The 15,806-nt window shown below is 35.1% G+C and overlaps 1 protein-coding gene across 16 annotated transcripts in view; it reads left to right on the top strand.

The window, feature by feature from the left end:
• LOC144971150 (uncharacterized) overlaps nucleotides 1-15,806 on the top strand; it is a 244,633-nt gene that overhangs the window by 80,314 nt on the left and 148,513 nt on the right. Inside the window, exons 1-2 of one of the 16 annotated variants that reach the window (XM_078911624.1) lie at nucleotides 7,824-7,961; nucleotides 11,955-12,194. The exons of 13 other annotated variants lie outside the window; for them this stretch is intronic. The gene's annotated coding sequence lies outside the window, so the exon portion shown is untranslated. 2 more of the 16 variants (XM_078911625.1, XM_078911627.1) reach the window with 2 other exon arrangements.

A 15,806-nucleotide genomic window follows, 5' to 3' on the forward strand; every position in this document is an offset into this window, starting at 1 on the left:
TGGGAATGTGCATGTATTTTGTTATTGGTCAAAGATACTGAAAAATACAAAATCGATAAGATAAAAACTTAGAACAGAAAGAAAACGAAGATAAAGAAATATAAACTCTCTCTTTACCATCCATTTTTAGAAATTCCCCCGATAACTCACACCTACCCAACAACAAAAATAGACTTTTCCTAATCAAACAAAAAAGTAACAAGTGCATTCTATACAGAATCCCGTTCAGCAAAATGATGTCTACAACACATTGTTTAGTATTTATAGCTGTAATCAAAGAATTTCTTTAGATTTTGTGATGTACAAGAGAAATCAGAATGAGAAAACTGTTGGTTGAATCGTAACGAATGTGACGATTTTCCTATGGGTGGTAAGGAGAGGGTTAAAAGAATAATGGGGATGAAAGAACGAAAGAGAAAAGACATATATGTTAGGTTGGGACCCCCTGTAAAGCGCTTTCAACACTTTTACCATATATAATAAAAAATAAAAGCTCATCTTTAAAAACAAAACAAAACAAAACAAAACAAAAAAAAAAGATGAAGCAGATTTTATTACCATGGAGAAGATTTATTTGATTTACGGTGCTGATGAAAATTCTGTGGACCCCATGCACGAATTTGATAAGCCAAATTTTCTTGAAAAATGAGTTACTCATAAGTCTTATTTTCCCCCCAACTTAACCGAGTTTTAAAATTTAGTTTTAAAAATCGTATTGCATTTCTTACGAACAAAATTGCTATACCAAACCATGCTTTCCTTGAATTTTACGTTCGATTTTCTCAACTGTGTTAAAATGAGGATTATCAGGTTCATACATGGGGTCACAGAGTTGTACATTACTAAATTACAACATTGCTAAATGTTTGAATTAGGTTATGGCCGAAACGTCAATATTTGTGAATCAAGTCCCTCTGTAGAACTGTCTTTGCAGTCGTTTTTAGCCATTTTGAAAATAATCCTGTTTCCTATTTTTTTTCCTTCACTTGACACGTTGGGTCCGTCTCGTAGCACGGTCATAGCAGAGGAAGTTACAAAGGGATGTGGCGCTTTTATAATAGTTTTCAATAGGTTGTTAATCTCAAGGCTTCCGTTTTTGACATTCATAATCCAGTGCTGGTTACTGCTTTGTCTTTTTATCGGCCTAAAACGGCAAAAACGTGACGACATGTCATAACAAATCCTAAATGATTGAGTTTGACTGAATATAATTGAAGACGCCGTTCGTGATCAATTGAATGTATATATCGACTGATGTTGACTGTTCTCTCTCTCTCTCTTCCCCCCCCCCCCCCCCTGTGATAAGATAATGAGGATGATAATCATAATAATAATAATAATAATAATAATAATAATAATAATAATAATAATAATAATAATAATAATAATAATAATAGTATTACTAGTAGTAGTAGTAGTAGTAGTAGTAGTAGTAGTAGTAGTAGTAGTAGTAGTAGTAGTAGTAGTAGTAGTCGTGATGATGATGATGATGATGATGATGATGATGATGATGATGATGATGATGATGATGATGATGATATCAATAATAATAGTGACAATGATGATAATAATACTATTGGTGTTAAAAACATTACACATATTATATGAGTGAAAACCCTTTTCCAATGGATTAAACTTGCAAGGTTTGAACCCGGGACCTTCAAGTCACTGGCCTAGTGTCATACCCCCAGATCACTTAATCCCATATAAATAATACGTTTGATTAATAGAGGTTAATTCTATCTAAAGCCAGGTTAATCAGTATCACCATAGCATCTAGATATATCATATCACTCGCTAAGGAATTGATATAGAGACCTTTGTTATTAGAATGAAGGAAACTGATATTAGTTTAAGTTTGCCCCCCCCCCCCTTATTGTAGACGTCAGAATGATCGATGAAGAAGTGTGTTGCTTGTAATAGGGACGCTCTTCGAATTTAATTTGTCGTTGTTTAGGATGACGTTGATGGTGGTGAAGATGATGATGATGATAATGATGATGATGATGATGATGATGATGATGATGATGATGATGATGATGGTGATGATGATGATGATGATCATGATCATGATCATGCTGATGATGATGATGATGTCAAAAAATTAAACTCATATAATAACTGTTAAAAATGAAAAGGGAGACAAACAAACAGCAACAAAAGAACGCATTACACTTTTTATGTTCACCATTAACAAAAAAAAAAAAAGAAAAAAAAAAAGAACAAATATACCAATGAAAAAACAGTACAATAAAGAAATGGGGAAATGTACAGTAAGACCTTAAATCAAACCATACAGAACACGGTAAAATAATTTGTTAAAAACAAAAAACAAAAAAAAAAAAAAACCCCAAAAAAACAAACAAATAAGAAACCCAAATGACCTCAAAACATTAACATCACGAGACATGCTGCAAGGCAATCTTTGACTCCAACAACAACACGTTTTTAAAATTTGGCCAGAAAACTCGTCCTTCAAATTACGATCGAGTAAAATGACCCTTATCTCGTCAAAAGCTCTAAGCCCTGGACCTCCGGAAGTCCCAGGTTTGAGCGTTTTTGAAAGATCCGAGTTATTTTAATCTATCGATATTTGAAGGACAAGTTTTATGTGCCAATTTTTTTTAATGTTTTTTTTTTCAAAGTATAACAGACATGTAGCATCAGGGCAATGACTCAAATCGTTAACAGAAACATCTATACAAACATCACTAGATCGTATCGCCTCGCCAGCAATCTCTTGTTGAAATCTGACAACAAGAAAGACAATTGATGAACAACCAAACTAGAGTGATATTCATCAATTTTTACACCCGCTCTTACACGACCACTCCCGGTTTTCACGAGTCCCTGGGGCCGACACCTCTATTAGCAGATGCCATGAAAGGCATTGTGCAGTCCAGTCACTTACAACATGTGATGAAAATGTTATATCATGTAAGGGATTGCGACGAATTAATGTTCTTCCTTCCTTTTTTTTCATAAATCTTCAGCTGCTTGTCATAAATGTAATTTACGAAATAGAGAAAAATAATTTCGCATAAATTAAGTGAAATGATACCGAGATACAAAAAAACCTCATACACACACACACACACACACACACACACAATATCAACGAACAAGCAAACAAAGGAAAACAGTAAGACAAAAACCCTGGCATGTTGAGTATCAATGCATCGGGGTGGATGATTATTCCCTTGTGTCAAGTCAGTCATTAATCAATAGATTGGTAGTTTTTGTGTTCAGATGGGGCTTCAAAATACAGCCGACCAGTTGGTATTTCTGAGAAGAAACGCAAGCATTATTTTATATGCATTAAATCACTCTCGCTAATTCATTCAATTACTCACTCTCACACCCAAACTCTCACTCCCACACATATTATTCGCACGTACACACATAATCAGTTTTACTCATCAACATTCATTCACACATTTCATTCACACTCTCTATCTGAAATTTAATTCCTACCTGCCTTTGTCAGAAGAGGTCCTCATAATCAAAGCAATGTCGCCGTTATAATCACATCAGGTTGTTTTTGTTCATCGTCGAATCAAGGACGAAACACCTTATTTGGCATCGCCCCAAAAACATGTCGTATCCCTAGAGACAAACTATCTAACCGAAATGGAAATTGAAAACATCAGTTGGCAGCAGTTTACGCGGTTCAAAAATATACTGGCAAAACAATAATTACAGCTCATTGAAACAAACACACAAACGTATGTATATCATTATCAATGTAATTGATCTAACCCTGGCTGTCAAAAACAGCAACAAACAGGGGTATGACGTAAGTCGTAATTCATTTTTCTATTGTCTGGTTTCAATTTGATAGTGAGTCTCACATTTCAGGATTTCTATGTGTAGAGCGAACAAAAGTAAAAACATCGACATGACAATGGCTTAATTTGTATTTTAAAGACAATGTAAAAAAAAAAAGGAAAATTGTACAGCTTTTTACATGCCTGTCGGCACCCATTGTCTGTCCGAGAAACTACATACAGCTTATGTGGATATTTAGACTATCTTTGATAGGCTCATGATGACAATTTATCATTTAGTGGCAGTGTCTAATGCAATACGTTTGTTTTAAAAATGCATATTCACATAATATTTAACCCGTAGGAGACGATAAATATTGGAGATTGCACACAGTATTGTGTGTTGGTTACTATCACTTTGGCGGGCAGTTAGAACAAGTGTGCATTTTACTTAACGGAACAAAATCCATTAATAGAAGAACGAAGTTGACGGCACTCAGGTCTTTGTTATTGTTTTTTTGCCATCCATATTTATGAGTAATTTTCACTAAACTGTGTTAGCCAGACTATAAACGTTTAATGTTACACATAGTTATGTGTGTCCTTTATACTTCCGTATGGCAACGTTGTGAGTTTCTCAGCCAAGCGCACATCATCTGTATATGGAACGAGATTGGATTCAGTAGTCTGATGTCACCCCGCCTGGCAACGGCGGCCATCTTGGTTCTAAACAAAGAAAATCATTACTTTTTATTCTTCATGCTGGCTAGAACTTTTCATATGCCTTGTGATCAGAATGTATAAAAGTCAAAACATGATCAAATTTATGGGGTTTTTTTCCCTCTGGATACGCTTTTATGCTCGCTGGAGAAATATTTCATACGGGCGTCCGCCATTTTTCCGATAGTTTAGAGCCAGTGTTACTAAGTTACCATGCGTCATTAGGAAGGAAGTGACGTTACGACTGTTGAAGAGTATTGACATCAATGAACACATTGTTATTTTTTTTAGACAGCTATTTTAATGAATAGTTCTCAATATAGATAAACGTTTAAGGTTACGCATAAATCTGTGTGTTGGTGCGTTGTATCCGGTGGGCGGATGTTGTGGTTTTTTTAATCAATCAAGCATCGATACAATGAATTGTTATTTTGTTCATGAACCCATGATCAGTGTTACTCGATTGGCACTGTCCCAACTCCAAATCCGTCCCGTCCCAGGGGACAAACATCCTGCAGAAGCCGAATAGGACAAGAGTGTGTCCCGTCTCGTGCATTGCCATACATAATATAAAACAGCAGGAGAATCCACTAACCAGAATCAATAATGCATTAGATGGGCCGTGCTCATCATAGGCATCATAATTTCAATCTTGTATCGTTCCGATCCAGAATCACCTGAATGGCTTGTGGCTTCACAATGTTATATATTAAAACATCGTTTCAAAGCGGTATTACGTCAATTTGGAACAGTTTTTAAAAAAAAAACATAAACTCAAAAATACACCCACCCCCTTTTAAAAAAGCGGAAAAAAACCCGAAACAAACTTCAACCCCCCCCCCCAAACACTAAAAAACAAAAAACAAAAAACAAACCAACCAAACAAACAAAAAACAAAAACAAAACAAAAAATACGATAATGAATTAACAAAGCAAACAAAAATAGATGAACAAACTGCGATGAATATCAAAATGATCAGAATTAGAATTTTTTTTATTTTGTTAAAGTTGGATGAACAAAATGACCCTGCTCAATGGGGACATCAATTTTCACTCAAATTCTATGGTCATAATAGCTTAAAATTGAGTTAGAGATCAATCCGACACAACACCATTTTGAGACAAATGGTCACAAAAGGCCTGCGTGAAAAGGCGTATGAAGTGGACGTTACTCGGCTCTTTGTTAATTGTATTTTTTTTTAGATCGGCAGGGTATAAAGTTATCTATAACTTCTTTTGAACAGATAAAGATCTAAAAAAGTTTGTGTGAAATAGTGCCAGACAAAGCAAGAAAGAAAAATACAAGAAAAAAACCCCATCTTAAACAATCTGCTACTTCGACTAGGGATCGAACCTCAGACTTCCTGATTACCGGTTAGACGTGCTACCATTACACCACACGACATGTTATCCGATAGTGGGACGATTTAACGCCTATAATCTTCAAATTGGTTAGTTTGCCTCTAGAATAGACAATTTACGTCAAAATCACACATTGTGTGCTGGATTCAATTGTTTTGGTGTACAGAACTGGTGAAAATTTTACTTAGGCTTACAAACTTTATTATCGATGAGACCTTGTGAATTTCTTCTGATCAATAAATATCAAATTTAAAAAATCCCAGTTTTTACTATGAGAATGAATAAATCTAAAATGATAAACCGGGTGACAAGCTATACTTTCACAATTTCTGGAACTTGCGCTCTTACAACGATATCCTCCCCACCCAGCCCTCCTCTCTTGACTCCAATTACCTGTGATTGATAATACAAATGAATCAAAAGTCGTAAAACATACACTCATTATTATGCTGTGACATAGCATAATTACATGCTTTACAGTAATAATAAACCTATTCAAACATTTTCCACCCAATACATATTTTATCTACGTACAAGGAACGATTTGAATATAATGCCGTAGTTTTAAAAATGTAAATCAATATTTGTTGTTCATAGAAGGGAATATTATTTGAAGTTAAGTCGAAGTGCGGCATTCCTTATAACACAACTGTGTCGTAATCTGGAAAAACATTTATTTAAACATTTGGCCAGAAAACTCGTCCTTCAAATATCGATCGATTTAGATGACTCTCATCTTGGCAAAAACTCTCAAACCCAGGACTTTGACGAAGTCCCGGGTTTGAGAGTTTTTGCCAAGAGGAGAGTCCTTTAAATCGATCGATATTTGAAGGACGAGTTTTCTGGCCAAATGTTTAAATATGCGTTTCTCCAGATTACAGCAGAATTCTAAACATTACCGTCTAAACTTAAAACATTCAATTCAATTTCTGTGTTTAACCCTTTTACAGAGAGACAGCATTTCTTTCAAATCAGTTTTCTTCTCAAATTGTTTATCTGGCTATGTTAGTGCAAGCAAGAGAACAGAGTAACACATAATATAATATAAAACAAAGAACATTTATGTGACACATTTCCACGCATTCGCCATAGTTAATACCCTTACATTTCCATTTCATTCAGTGCAAGTCGCCTTTTTGGAGTCTTTTTTTTTGTACTAGTAGTTTTTACAGTATAAGTTGCCTATTATCAGGGACCCATTCACACCTCATTCGAGTGCAGTGAGGTAATGTATGCAAGGTGCCGTACTCAAAGACACAAGACCATGGGCCAAAATATTTGTCACTCATCCGGTCACGGACCACGACCATCATCGCTTGCTTAATTTACAAAAGACGAGACACCGTATCGCATTGCAGCTACGGCAGTCTTGATGAAATCAGTCAAATGAGAGAATTATTACAGTAGAACCGACCTCTGCCTGCAAAGGTTAAATGTATCGCAGGTCCAGTAAAATTCTGACTATTATTATCATGTAATATATAGTGACATTGCAGGTAGATTTATATCGTATCATATCGTCATATTAATATGCAGATCGCCCAAAAACCAAAAGAAAATGCCTTGATGTCGTTGAAGCGTAACAGTGACTACAAGCCTGCACTTGTGCTGGAGCAGTAACCGAGTGTTGATAGTGTTATCTCTATAATTACGTTTTGGGGCAAGGGGACTGACATTATTATTATTATTATTATTATTATTATTATTATTATTATTATTATTATTATTATTATTTTTATTTATTATTATTTTGATGATGATGATGATGATGATGATGATGATGATGATGATGATGATGATGATGATGATGATGATGATGATGATGAAGAAGATGATGATTTTTATTATTATTATTATTTTCTTTTTTTTTAATGGGTGCGTTGAGGTAGGAGGGGCCAACTCTTGCCTTTTATTGCAAATTCAGTCAAGTATAACCGCTCGCGTGTGTGAGCGCGTTGTTGATTTTCATTTTCTAGTGACGCCCTCGTCAGAGGGTTGTATACACTGTATAATTTGTCAATGTTGTGATCGTAGCTTATATATATCTTATTTTGATGTTTTTGTCGGGCCAAATTGTGTAGAAATTATGGAGTTGGATTATTCTCACTGGGAGTATGTTTTTCTGTTATGTAGTATAGTGTTTTGAATTGTTCCTTCGGGTCACACGGTTTGTGGAATTTTGGATTCTTGCCTGGTTTGTGTAGGTAGCATAACCCGAAGAATACAACTACCTGAAAAAAAAGTTTCCGTCGTCGTAACTAAACTTGGTCGTTTGTGTATTAGTTGTCGACACTAACGACCTGATTGACACGAGTAAAATTTGGAACTTGAACTTTTAGAATATTCACTACATTTTACCACGTACCTGACACTCTGTAATCACTCAGGCGTTGATGTCTAAAACTTCATTTTCATTATTATTCTTTTTTTTAATTCGGACATTGTGGTCATACAAAATAAAAGTATCTTTATATCATAGTATTTCATTTTCGGCTGTCAGTCAAGTTTAGCGTTTTTAAATCAAGGGAATCACGAATTATGGAGCGTTTATGGGGGAACAGTGAGCTTATATTTAGGGGCGTTTAGGGGGAAACAGTGAGCTTATATTTAGGGGCGTTTAGGGGGAACAATGAGCTTAATATTTAGGGGCGTTTAGGGGGAACAGTGAGCTTATATTTAGGGGCGTTTAGGGGGAACAGTGAGCTTAATATTTAGGGGCGTTTAGGGGGGAACAGTGAGCTTATATGTAGGGGCGTTTAGGGGGGGGGGGAACAGTGAGCTTATATTTAGGGGCGTTTAGGGGGAACAGTGAGCTTAATATTTAGGGGCGTTTAGGGGGGAACAGTGAGCTTATATGTAGGGGCGTTTAGGGGGAACAGTGAGCTTAAATTTAGGGGCGTTTAGGGGGAAACAGTGAGCTTATATTTAGGGGCGTTTAGGGGGAACAGTGAGCTTATATTTAGGGGCGTTTAGGGGGAACAGTGAGCTTAATATTTAGGGGCGTTTAGGGGGGAACAGTGAGCTTATATGTAGGGGCGTTTAGGGGGAACAGTGAGCTTATATTTAGGGGCGTTTAGGGGGAAACAGTGAGCTTATATTTAGGGGCGTTTAGGGGGAACAGTGAGCTTAATATTTAGGGGCGTTTAGGGGGGAACAGTGAGCTTATATTTAGGGGTTTAGGGGGAACGTGAGTTATATTAGGGGGTTTAGGGGGAACAGTGAGCTTATATTTAGGGGCGTTTAGGGGGAACAGTGAGCTTATATTTAGGGGCGTTTAGGGGGAACAGTGAGCTTATATTTAGGGGCGTTTAGGGGGAACAGTGAGCTTATATTTAGGGGCGTTTAGGGGGGAACAGTGAGCTTAATATTTAGGGGCGTTTAGGGGGGAACAGTGAGCTTATATTTAGGGGCGTTTAGGGGGAACAGTGAGCTTATATGTAGCGCTCAAGGCACTTTTCAAGAGGTACCAGACAAACAGCAACATTGTACGACGAGTTACGAGTTGTGACGCCTGTATAGACACAATGTGTTACTGTTGATACCGACCGGTCATCTGTATTACACCTGAGTTTGGGGGGGAAATGTAAGTAAAGAGTTGTCCCCCCCCCCAAGGACTCAACCTTGCGTTGCCCTCTGCTGGATCCGCAACCTAAAGGCCACAAAGTTGAGTATCTTACCAACTAGACCACATAGCTGAGTACAATTGACCTCACGTTGTCATAATTCTAGGGAGTTGAAAGGTCACGGGAGAAGAGTAATTGTATTGTCGCTAATCGTTACGATCAAGCGATCAGTCAGGTGAGGTATTAAGGTAATAATAATATCGGCTATTCCGACTACAGTAGCACCCGTCATTTGCATAGTGTGGGATATGTTATATTCTAGGCATTACTACTGACTGAGAGAGTCGATGCGACTGAAGCGTAACTTAAGGACATTCTCATTCACCTGTCTGGTCGTGTGTGTTTGAATACACTTTTGTTACTACTACCTGACTGTGAAAAGTGTGGGTGGAAAGTGGAAAGTTAGTAGCCAGCCAATGTGTCTTTGAGGCTATAGTATAACAGTAAATTGCCGTTCACGTTTTAGTGCCTGTGTTATACCCAATGTTTTTGTTACTCATTTCATTGTTACCGCTACCCACTATTTACTTGTTTTATGGACCGTAATGTTATCTACCCGTTGACGGGTTTGTGGATATCTAGAGGATCTAAGTGTAAATCCGGTAGTTATAGTTGGTATCTAGTGATCTCATGGCTGTGTTGAAAGGTAACAAGTGGATCTATAGTATCTGTGAGGTGTTATGGTTGTGATTCTTACTTGGATATGGCCACACTCAATTTTATATCGGTTACCTGATCACCTTGATTAGTAATATTGCTTGATTAAGATTGTCTATAGGGGTTCTTTTGATAGGTATTATATATAAGTGTATATTATTTTGTACCGGTACCTATTAATTCAATTGACTATTAATTTTCTCTCGCGATTTGGTAAATGTGGTCCCAAACTTGTTCATTTCATATTGTATCGTGAATGTTGGGTAACAAAGATTTCTTATAAAAACAAAGAAAAAATAAAACAAAACCAAACCAAAAAAAAAAAAAAGACAACAACAAATAAAAAACAAAACAAAAAAAAAACAGAAAAAAACAACAAAAAACCAACAACCCCCCCCCCAATAAATAAACAAAACAAAACAAAAACGAACACCTCCCCTCACAAAGGCAAACTAAACAAAATAAACAACAACAAACACTAATCATCTCAAAACAATATTCGTCAGGATAGTCATGCTGTTTTAAGCTTTATTTCTCAAACTTCAAAAATTTGGTATTTCTTTTGAATTAAAATTCAGGTTTGCTCATCATTATTCATGATGCCATACAATAATACCAAATTGACACGATGGATCTCAAGATCTCGAATTGCCAGTAACGTGTCGCTATATTCCAGCTGATTGTGTGTTGAATTTACGAGTTTTAAAAAAGCAATGAAATTTGAGTTCAATTCAAAGTTTCTTCTATTTCTTTGGAAATTGCTAATATAACTCATACATTAGAATTTCTAATTAGCAAATGGAAACAAGGAAAATCAATAATATACCAAAGCAAACAAAAATGATAATTAATTTATTTTAAAAGGCAAAAAACGGTATTCGAATTTTTAAAACCCATCCCACCCCAAGAATGAAAAGCAAAACAAAAAAAAAAAAAAAAAAAAAAAAAAAAAAAAAAAAAAAAGGTACGAAGAGGAACACCCTCTCAGAAACAAAACAAAATAAAACAAAATGAAAAAAAAACCCAACAAAAATAAACAAAAACAAAAAGGTACATTAAAACAGAGAGATTTAGCTTATAAACTCTCTGATTAAAAGCAAAAACAAACTTTACAAACAGACAAGCAATCATCGATGTATCGGTAACTTTATTTTTGTTCTTCTATGAACACACAAACGCATACATACACACACTCCCACACACACGCACAGCACACACACATAGATAAGACGGTTATGTGTTAGAATTGCTATAACGATAATATTATTCAAATAAGATATGAATAATGCATAATGTCTACAAGTTTGGTTATGAAATGAAAAAGTCAAATAATTGTGTCATATTTCTAGAAGGTAAACAGTTAGAAAATCATTTAAATAACGTAGATAAATGTTGAACTACTTTTTCTTTTTCTTTTTCTGTTTGAAGTACCGAGTTATCATCTGATATCCATCCTTAATGATTTTGCCACCCTGTTCAACAAATATTAGTGGTGTTATATTTATCTGTTCTATCAAAGGTACACTGCTTTACGAAACAGTTAAATAAAGTCCAAAAATAATTTGATATAATCCATAGAAATAATTTTTCATGTCTAAACAATAATTAATTCTGGGCAGCGTCAGTCTGGTTAACAAATTGAATTTTAATTTCACCTTAATAGTTTGAAGGAGGACGGATATTTTTGTTATTTCTTTAACCATTTCGAATCAAAGAACGTTTTGTTACTGTCATAAAAATGCGTTCACCAGACCAACGCTGATGTGTACGAATTGACTCTCGGTGAAAATCTCTATAGTTTTAATTTTTTCCCCAATCGTAATAGATTAACCTATCTCCGATTTTGGATTAAAATGATAAAGAAGGATAAGACAGGGTTTGATTAAAAATGTGACTTAATTTGATATTTAAAGAACATCTGATTTTGTCCTAAAACTATAACAATGTAATTCGATGGTTTAAAGATTGTGATTCCTTCCATATTAGTCAAGTATGGCATTTATGACAATTGGAATTATCAATTACATTTCTTGTTCCAAACTGGATATAATTTGAACAGCCAAAGGTTTGTACTAATGACTTTATATATTGATTTTTATTATTTTTATTTTTGTTTGTATTCGTTTTCCCTTTTTATCACAACCTCGGGGCCGTCTTCATTTATTTCTTCCAGTCATTTGTTACTGATGGTGTTTCGATAAGTCTCATAGATGCTGGATTTTAAAGACAAAACCATCGTATCAAACACGCACATACTTGTGTGAGCACTTTTTAGAGGTCCAATTCGATATGCCGTGGTCTCAATGCTATGTAATGGTAATAATGCCGAACCAACGCAATATTTTCTCCATTCCATTTGATGTAATTGAAAATCGCCGTTTGTTGGTTTTCCTTGAAAAGTTGGTGTCAAAATGGTTCTAGCTTATGAAAGATACCAGTATGCAATAACTTCATGAAAATATGCTAGGTACTTTGAGTGATTCTTACGATTAAGGCCGCAAAACAATATTTTTATTTCTTCAAAATAAAAACAACAATGATCTTTTTGCTCCTGTGAAGTCAGTGTAAAAAAAAAAACAACAAAAAGCATCACCATGCTAAAAGTTGACATGGAGCTCACCAACCTCTGAAGTTGGGGTGTTGCACGAATATAATACAAAAGCATTGATAACAATCTGGAACTATAAAATTGCAAAAATTAAGTAACTGGTATCTATCATTAAATTGTACAATTTCCTTTTTGAATTTGTATACCATCGTTTAAAACATACAATTTTCTGCTTGGAAGTATTTACAGGAAAAAAAAATGTTTGTCCTAAAACGATCGGCCTTGCCTCATTGTTATGGAATGGCGAAATTCATTGCAACCTTTATTTTAAAAATACAACAAGCAACAACAGGGAAAACAAAAATATGTAAGTCAAGCAAGAGGCAAAAATCACAAAGAGCAGATAATACTTTGATAAAATTATCTAGGTACATTGTGATAGCATTCTCGAACACTTATCAAAGGAATAAAGATTTACAGGATACAATTATCTTATTGGATTGCATGTATTTAAAAAAATACTACATATGTATATTTTCCCTTATCTTGTTTTTGGTTTGGGTGTATTCAACGAATCGCAGACTAACTTTTAAAAGTGTCCCCATTGCGATGTTTCTTGCAGTATTTCTTGTTAAAGGGGCACGTCAAGGTATTTATCCATAATGCAAGGTAGACTTTTAAAAAAAAATTAATAGGATCCAATAAAGTCCTTTTCTTTGATAAAATAAATCTTAAAATATGGCCTCTTCTTCAGGGCTTTTTATTGCACTACTTGAGAGCTGAGTGAGTCCAAATTCGCACGGGGACTATGATAGTATTTTTTTTTATTCAAGCCTTCGAAAATTTCCCAAACTCAACGTCTTCAAAATAGTTATATCCATTGATGTGTAGACCTCTGAATGGATTGGACTATCCTTTTGCAGCTTCGTCAGACATAACACAGAGAAAATAGAAAAAAGAAAGAAGACAAAACTACACCAGTAACAACAACAGTCATTGATCGATTTGCACAATATTTCAGAAGACAACTTAACAACAAAAAAAAAAAAAAAAAAAAAGAAAAAAAAAAGAAAAAAAAAGAAAGAAAATGTGAAAACTCACAAAGACAGAACACGACAAAACAAAATAAAACAGTCAGGAACAAACTTCTTTAATTACAATTATGTTTCAGCTATCAATAGAACATAACAATACAATTTACACACTTAAAACTTGTCACCCATATTCGCCAATGTAAGAATGCTGATATCAACGTCATTCGAAACTATTGTTTGGAAGACATTAAAAAAAAAATCATCACAGCGGAAAGAATCAATTAATGTGCTCTGAAGGGTGTGTTCATATAGACGTTGAAATGAATTTACTATGATCAATATCCAATCCATGGTAGTGGTCGGATGAGTCTGTCGAAATTGTATTCAACACATTGGCATTACTACTTGATCTATACGACTTGTAAGGGAAGAAAACATCTAACCATCATCCTCAACATCATTGTCAACCTCCCCCTCCTCCTCATCATCACCATTCACCATCATCATCATCATCATCATCACCACCATCATCACCACCATCATGGACACTTATCCATTTACGTTTAAGCAATACTAATGATGTGTCGGTGTGTGTGTATGTGTGTGTGTGTGTGTGTGTATGTGTGTGTGTGAGTATGAAAGTCTATTTTTTTTTAATGTCCGCCTAATAAAACTATGATGAAACGGTCTACTCTGTCGCTGTAAGTTGTTTGATTATCTATTGCAACGGCGATTAGGATTCGGTGAGTCTTTTGACAAATGTTGTTTTTATCGTGCCATCGGTAATTGTGGCCTTATGTGTTACTATTGATTTCCTGCCAGACCAGCTATGATACAAGCTGTCCAAACAAGTCATTTCCCATTTGTGGCAATGACAGAAATCTCATTATTCCCGCAGGCTCGTCTTTGTATAAACACGGGATTAAGTCGAATTAAGGCCGTAATAAGGTCAGAATGCGTCGATTGTTTGTTTATCCTTAACTGGGACCGCTGTGCAATGAAAGGGCCCCGAATGTCAACGAAGAGGAATATAACAGCAGTAATTAGAATATAGTTGACGTCACATTAAAAAAAAAAAGATTTGCCAGCCACGGAGGTGCTCACGATCCGAATGCCACCCGATACGACTGATAAGACAGATATCCATGTACTCAATGTGGTTAGGACTTCAACAAATTGGCTAAATTAAACTCAAGAGCCAAATAAGTTCTGAATAGTCAAAACAATATTTTTACACAATTGAAAATGCACATAATTACACTCTTACATTTAACAAGGCAATGGGTTTTTAATTTATCTAACTTTGTTAAGTTAAGTTTAGTTTAAAGTTTTAAAAAAGAGAGTCGATTGTCTCAACCCACTAGCACTGCTCTGCCGTTCTCTTAAAAAATACATTTAAAAAATTGGCCAGAAAACTCGATTAAAATGACCGTCATCTTGTCAAAAACTCTCAAAACTGGGAATTCGAAAAGAGTTATTTTAAACGTTCATTGCATTCGTAATTTTAATCGATCGATAGTTGATGGAAGAGCATTCTGGCCAAAAATTTGAAGAATGTTTTCTTTTTGTTTATTTGTTTTTTTTTTTAAATACTGACAATACTGACGATATCCATAGTTAAATAACAACCACCAATCATGGATGAATCAATTGTACACTTGTCATCAAATCGATAAATCAAACTTTGTTCAATCCTATTTCTAAGGCCATGTAGATTTCCAACACACCCACTATTCAATAGAAACTCGATCCCGTTGACATTTTACGTTTTCAACCCTGAATAATTATCATGGTCCGCGACCACGGGTCATCATTCATAGCGACCTGCCCGGCTTTAGATATCTCCCCTTTTATCTCTTCTTCTCATGAGTAGACTAATAAAATATAACATTATTAGTGTCGTTACAGGTACGATGACCTGGCTCCCAAACCATAATGTTTTCTACATTCATTGATATTCGTATTATATTTAGGTTATATGTTTATTATTTTAAACCAAAAGAATTATTGTTATATTCAGTTTTACCGTTAATCGCTATCATATGTTTATTTTAAAATTATTTTTTCATGTTTTTTCTTCTAAAGGTCTCTGACT

The sequence above is a fragment of the Berghia stephanieae genome, chromosome 4, assembly GCF_034508935.2.
Source record: "Berghia stephanieae isolate SIO BIC M18660-M18661 chromosome 4, UCSD_Bste_1.3, whole genome shotgun sequence".
In the NCBI taxonomy this organism is placed as follows: Eukaryota; Metazoa; Mollusca; class Gastropoda; order Nudibranchia; family Aeolidiidae; genus Berghia; species Berghia stephanieae.